This window comes from Uloborus diversus, chromosome 8 (genome assembly GCF_026930045.1).
Source record: "Uloborus diversus isolate 005 chromosome 8, Udiv.v.3.1, whole genome shotgun sequence".
In the NCBI taxonomy this organism is placed as follows: Eukaryota; Metazoa; Arthropoda; class Arachnida; order Araneae; family Uloboridae; genus Uloborus; species Uloborus diversus.
Genome location: NC_072738.1, coordinates 90727139 through 90734570, shown reverse-complemented (window position 1 = coordinate 90734570; position 7432 = coordinate 90727139). Strand labels below are relative to the sequence as shown.

Sequence of the window (7432 nt, the reverse complement as noted above, 5' to 3'; positions counted from 1 at the left end):
TCTCAGTGTTTCATATGTTGTTTAAACTTAATGGTTACTTTAAGTAGTTAAAGATTAAATGCTTTGCAAGATTTGAAATTCGAGTGCTTTTTTTTTTGCATCATTTTTTTAAACTCAGTCCGCATCATGCAATCGACACGTATTCGTAATGTCTTCCACTGCCTTGGCACAAATTTATACGCATTTTTATAGCTAGTTTTATTTTTAAACAATCATGAAAGATTTCAGGGAGAGTGTACCATACATTTTGCATAAAATTTTTATTGTTTGTAAAACCCCACCCCTCTTACAACCATCATTAGTACTTACGTTGACCGAAAAAGGTAACATAATCCCATTTGGCAACGAACTCAAGTAAAGTACTATAATGCAAAATTGAAACTCTATATCTACCAATATCCCATCTCATATACACTAAAGAGGATATTAAATCAATTTTTTGCTTGTAAATAACAGTTTTAGGGCTGATGGAAAAGAATAACAGATTTCGTTTTTCCATTATTTGCTGTATGTGTATATTTTCAATTTTTCCATTTGAGAAGGGCTATTTCTTGTTATTCTATGACGAATAAAAATTTAGTGCTTGTACGTTTTCTACAATAGCTATCAAAGTATTAGAGAGTTAACAGAAAAAAAACTTGCTGTTTTTTCAATTGAAGCCCAGGTCTGACAATTGAGTTTTTTCACTATAAACCATAATTAAATTATAATATGATTTCAAAACAGTTTTTTCGTGAATAAAATGATAAATAATAACCAAAGAGCATTAAGGAATATTTCTGTGCAGAAAAGTGGAAGAAAATGTTACATAGTTAAATCGCAAATTTGCAGAGAACTGCTGAAATGTGCTCAGCGTCGAGAAAACCTGTATTTCAATGCAAAAGAGGTAAGCTTTTGAATGGAGAGATATCCGATAAATGCGACGTCTTTTATGTCAGATAACTTTTTGTCCATAAGGTCACCCGTTTTGCAATAAAGAAAGACACATGCTTCGGGGCTCCTTGCGACCCCATACAAGAGTCAGGAGTTCTCTGTAAATTTGGGCGACTTAACGTTGAAATATATTCTCATCTTTGTCTACATTATCTTATGGTGTTAACGTTTCTAGATATTTCGTTAAGATGTTTCGAATGTAATTTTAAAGCATATTTCATAATTTAGATTTAGCTATCATTAACAACTTCCCTGGTTCGACAAATTTGGCCCATTTCCTCGATAACCCAATTATTTCGTTGCCCACTTGAAGGAAAATCAACTATGTTCAATCTTTCAATCGTGATTTCGTCCAAAGGACTTCGATAACGTCGCAACGTCTGAGAGGGTAGGTCAAGGCATCGATTTTCTATCCCACCAGCCCCAATCAACAAGTGGCTGTTCTTCCAACCATCCCCCCTCTCATTAGAGCCACTGCTTTTCGCAGTCGTAGGGCTGTAATGAGCGACTCGACCGGGAATGTCACCAATGATTGCATTCCACGGACAAGGTGAAAGATAGGCTCGATATTTCAAGCAGACTCACCAGCGATTACGATGCAGATAAATCTCGACGAGACGAAACAAATAAAAGCCAAAACATTCGACGTAAGGAACGGAAAGGGATCTGTGACGCAAAGGGTATCGTTTGGTAAAATGAAAAGAGCAGAAAACAATGGATAGACTTGCATTGTTACTAGACTGGCAGAAGAGATTGCATCGGATTTTTTTTTTACCCAATGGCAAAGTATTTACAGTTTCTATTTAGAACATGTTAAATTAAAGTAATCGCAATGATAATTACTTTAGCGATTGTATATAGCTTGCTTCTATTCGAAAACAAGTCAATACTTCAGTGATTAAAGGAAACAAAATGTGTCAGACGATTACTTTATATGTTTGAAAACAAGTCATTTCACATTCGTGGACCGAAGTGGCTATCCAGGCAATTCTTTGAAAACTACACCTTTTTCAAATTTCTTATTCCTTTATTTTTGTCAACTCGAATGTGAGTTGAACCGAACCATTGCTTCGGTCACTCGTCTGATCATTGCTAATTCTATATTAGCTACCAGTCTATTTGGCACTCTTGGCTTCCTTAAGAAGTTTTCCATGTCCAGCTCAGTCACTTCCTATTCCGGACCGATGAGTACTAATAAGCACGAAACAGCAGTCCTCGGATGAAATGACTGAGCTGGCGGTGTATTTCATGCATTTCTGCCTTAGCCCTTGTTGAATGGGGCGGTAAATATAACAATTTCTTTTTGTTACTTTTGTATCTTATTAATGTACTCATCAATTGAAAGAATGAATTTATACATAAATCGCGGGAATTTCATTTTGTACTTTCAAGTCCTAAGATTTTCTTAACAAAAAATGTCATTCAAGCGAAAACGAACAGAAAGTAACATGAAAATTGATTAACAAAGTATTGAAAATTATGCTTTCTGTTTTATTTTTCATATTTCAATGGTCACTTAATTAAAATATTTTCACTGCAATAAACTTTCATTTTTCATCAAAACTGTCGTTCCATTGCACATGGAATTGCTTACATCTTTGTGATGAAAGCGTTGAAATGAACATCGTTATTTTGTAATACAAAACAACAACATTGAAGGGATATTGCTAAAGTTTTGCTATTTGAATTCATTTGTCTTACTTTTTTTTCGCAAGAAATATTTAAATATTCAGAGGAATTTAAAGAAACTGAAATTAAACATTAGCCCATTCATTGATTCTCTAAGGCATAAATTCATTTTCTGCTCAAGAAATTGATTTAAAAAGAAAATCATGCAGATTAGCAGATTTTTCGTTACTTTAATCATAAGTATTTTTCATTTTTCCATAACATAAGCGCCATTATTTTGGACTATGTTCGGTTCAAGGACCTACTACAAGCAAATAGAATGGGAGAATACGTTAAAAGAATAAAGTAAGAATAAATAAATTCACAATGAAAGTTAAAAGTTGCTTAATATTCTGTAGTTTAAATTCCTTTTAAACTAAAATTAAAGAACTTTAAATAGAAGTAATAAAAATTGTCCAACTGTGCCCCATCTTCACTATTTTATAACTTCGATTCATAGATTAATATTTTTCGAAAATTTAGCTCCACAAGACAGTTAAATGAAGTTAACATTATGAAACTACATGCAAGTGAAAGAAGGTGTCGTTGATGGAATCATACGTGAATGCATTATTTCGCTGCTCTTTTATCCAGACATAATTTTTTAAAGTAAATTTAATTTTGAGAAATGCCGCCAAGTTTAAAGACTTGGCGAGAAAGGGAAGGTACTACGTGACTTCACCTTGTGGCAGGACATCCATCTGAAAAGCGAGGGAAAGATGTGAACTTCAATAGAATATAAGACCTTATAAATTTAGATAACGTGGAAACAAGGGCCAATAACTTATACCTCCAAAAACATGTTTTTTCTGCTCTTTTGATTTCTAAAGTTTTTTTTTTTTTTTTTTTTTTGTTATTACACTATCGTATGGTTACCTGGCGAGAAGGGGTAATTTATTTGTTACTAAACTATCTCCAAATAAAATTGCGGCAAAAGTGGAAATTTTCCAACGGTATTTTAATAATCAGCCAGAGATCATAAAGACTTACCTCGAGTAAAGGCAGGCCTGGGCAGCACCATTGAGGACGCAGGGTAGTCCTTTCTGAACACATATACACACAAACACGAAGACACGCTCACACGACGAAAGCCTGCGCTCTGTGACAATGCCTCTCCCCAGGGAGCGAAGGCTGGGCTAGGCTAGGGCAAATGCTCTTCCAGTGGTGGGGGAGGCCGGGCGGGGGTGGTGTGGCCGCATGGGGCGTGCCGGGGCTCAGGGAGAGAGAGAATGACCAGCTCCTGAAAAAAAAGAGAACATCTTATTTACTTTAATGCAAAAGAGTAAAAGCTAAAATAGAAAATTTAAAAAACAGTTATGCAGTCCCTACTGCGGATGTATACTGACTCTGACTTGAGTCTGGATTTTATGCAGCATCAAAATATGCAATAAAATTGCTTTAAGAAACACAAAAAAGTTTAAAAATATGCTGCCGTGGGAAGGTAAAGCGTAGTATCTGCATAAATGAGTTTCTGAGATAATTGAAGAAACGTGTTTCGCTTATTATACTAACAATAGGGTAATGCTGAAATTTGGCGTTTTTTCGTGCTTAAATTTTAGCGTAAACCAAATACTTACACTTGTAGCAAGTTTGTACAGTACAACTAAAGTAAAATAGCCGGCAAAAATGCAAAAAATGCATAAATAAATCAAATATATAAATAATAAACTATACTAATACTATAAAGAGAGAGAGAGCGAAATTTTGTGTGTTTATATGTTCGAGGTAATCTTCCGAACCATTGCAACTAGTATTTGAAAAATTCTTTCACTGTATGAAAGGTGCATTCTCACTGAATGACATAGGCTATAAATTATGTAGACATGTATTTATATTATTTTTTAAACCAATAGTTAACTTTTACTACCAGTACATATTTCGTACTATTTTATCCTTTTACACATAAAAACATCCGGAATTGTCTCGCATTCCCAATGACAGAAAAACAAATATTATTAACGTGCTGAATGCTGTGGGAGGAAACGCATGAGAGACAAAACTTACGATATCGGCAAAGGAATCGCCAAAAGTTTTCAATGTATTGGAGGCTGCAGAGGATAAATTTTCTTGGATTTTATTAGCCTTGGACTTAGTAAAACATTAAGAGTCACAGAATATTTATGCTTCAAAATTTACTTAAGCGAATTATAACTGAGATTCGCTTTGGTCGAATTCGTTTTTGAATTCAAGTAGTGCAGTTAAACGATATTAACCCGTGTTTCTAAAAGTTGTAATTTTGCATGCATTTCAGGCTATCCTTTAAGGTTTTATTATTCATTCAAAAACTGAAATGGAAAACATAACTCATTTAAGAACATTTGGTTTAGAAAATTCTCAGCAGAAAGATGAATTGCACATAATTACCGTACATTCAAATTTAAGAGTTAAAACAATGACGAACAAAGAACATTCGATAGGAGAGAAATTGACAAGGAAGATGAAAAAATAAATAAAAATTATTTGGAGAAATATTCTTTATGATGACCGTATTTAGGCATTTAAAACGATATAATATCCTAGCAGAAACAAATTGCGAAAGAAAGGAAAAAAAAGAAAAGGCATGTGAAAAAAGTTTTCGTAATAAATTAATTGCGAGAGGTTGTAAGGCATCCAGGGATTACGAAAGACTCACCTCTTAGTAATCTCACCTCTTAGATTCACCTTCATCCTACTGGCCAATCGGAATTTCGTCACTTAAGAATTCATTTAGAAAATTTTTGTGGTCCAACAGATTTCGAAAGTCTTTTGACATTTTAAGGTCCTGCCAACCTATCAAGCTGTATGCAAACAACTCGGAAACTAACCTCAGTTGATACATGTAACTTTCTGACTCCGCTCCTAAACTAAGAGAATTGTTTATAGCTATTTTACCATTTATGTCAACTTTTAGATCCTACTGCTTTATGGCAAACATGTAAAAAAGATCTCTGTGACGACATATTGCAATGAATCAAATAGAAATACTATGATTGTCGTCTAGTGTCAAGCGATATAAAACGAAGTCGAATTTAAGGCAAAATGCGTCATTGAAGCGGGCACTCAATAGGATACTTTTATTTGCCGCCGCCGCAGAGAATCAACGAAAACAATTCTATAAAAAATACAAGATTGGTACATGAAAACTAGTAACGCAAATTAATGTCTATTGGAATACGTGGTGGAAATGGAAAAAAAAACCTTAACAAATTCAACAGTTGCCTAAAATGTGATTAACAGGCTTTTGCGACGGCTTTTTACGGAACTGCTGGGACTTTACTTAGTTGTGGAAAAACTGACCATTCCCCATTTAAACTACTTTGAATATCTCCTCCAGGATGACTCCGTATCTTCTAGAAGAAAAAACAGGCACTTCTTCAGGAGGTTTTCTCCTAATGTAGAAGGAATGTTTAATGAGCCACTGCTTGTCTATAGAAAGTGTAGATAGAGCCCTTAAAGGCCGAAAAAGTTAAGTCAAAACTATGAGAGGTGTCACCTTCGGATTTGCTGATGACTTTCATCAAACTCTTCCTGTGGTACCCTAAAGGATCGCTTGCAGATATGCTTCAACTCTGCTTAAAGGCGTCTACTTATAGGAGCCTTTTTCTCTGTATACAATCTCCGTATCTTAAGAACAACTATAAGAGCCCATTTAAGAAGTAGTGGAGATAGCGGTAAGCATTACTAGAGTCTTTGAATACAAGTAAGTAACGGGAAAATACTTGGAAAAGGAAATTGTAACAAAATAAATGAGTTTGAAAATTCTCTGCAAATGATTTGATCCTCAATGTTTATCCTGAAAACAAGATTCTTTGTCAAAAAACTTACACGTGGATGTGCGAGAGGGCTAAAGTTTTGGCCAACAACGCTGTGCATCATCCACATGAATTCCTTTGTTCCCTTAACTCCTCAGGACTTCTCTTCATGCTTTTAAAATTCACCCTATTAATTTATTCCCCTATTAATTTATTGTATCCCTATTAATTTATTGTACAACTTTAACTTGCCTAATCTATGCAATGGAAATTGACCCCAATTGAAATCATTATGATTTAGAGTATTATTCTTTCAGCACCAGCATCGGATCAGCTTGCTCACATTCCTTGCATCACCATGGTCTCTGTATATTTCCTTTTCCAAATTGAGCGATTACAATTTAAAATGAAAATTTCTGATGCTATCACCATCATTAAATCTGCGAGAAGATTGTATTGTTTCGTGGGAATTATATGTTTGTCTCTTTCGATCAGAAGACCAACATATGAATCACACAGGAAATGAAGTAAATCAGTTTGTTTCAAACCTCATAAAAAGAAACAAAAAATTTTGCTTATTATAAAATTAATAATTAAATACTACCTGCATGATATTTATTTAAGATAGCTAGCTTTTTAACCCGAACAAGTTCGGGCAGGGCCTCTAGTAAATTAATAAAAAAAAATGAAAAATTTGCAGACACTGGGGTACATTGTCATGAGATAGGGGTGCCCACCTGGGGGGTCATGGTGCAGACTGCGCCATTTTTTCAAGAGAGTTTATTTTAAGGGGATTGAAGTTTTAAGGAAATAAGGGGATTGAATATTAAATTTAAGGGGCATTGAAATTTTTAAGAGAGGTTATTAATGTTTTGTCTCATTTGGGGGGGGGCTCTTAGCGATATTTAGAGGGGTGTGCACCCTTGCTATTAGGGGGTCTCTCTGCATGAGAAGTTAAAGCGCGAAGCAGTTTTACGATGTAACGAAAATAGCTAACATCTGAATAAAAATGATCTGCCATTTCTATTATTTCATTTTGTTACTATGCCAGAAAACACGTATTAGAACAATTATTTGCACAGAAAATTCGATGCATATTA

At 34.6% G+C, this 7432-nt stretch overlaps 1 long non-coding RNA gene across 1 annotated transcript in view; it reads right to left on the bottom strand.

The window, feature by feature from the left end:
* Positions 1-3760: 3760 nt before the first annotated feature.
* The window catches only part of LOC129228072 (uncharacterized), a 180304-nt gene continuing 176632 nt past the window's right edge, over positions 3761-7432 (bottom strand). Inside the window, exon 3 of the long non-coding RNA XR_008580885.1 lies at positions 3761-3841. This is a non-coding gene — a long non-coding RNA (uncharacterized LOC129228072). The remainder of the gene's footprint in view (positions 3842-7432) is intronic.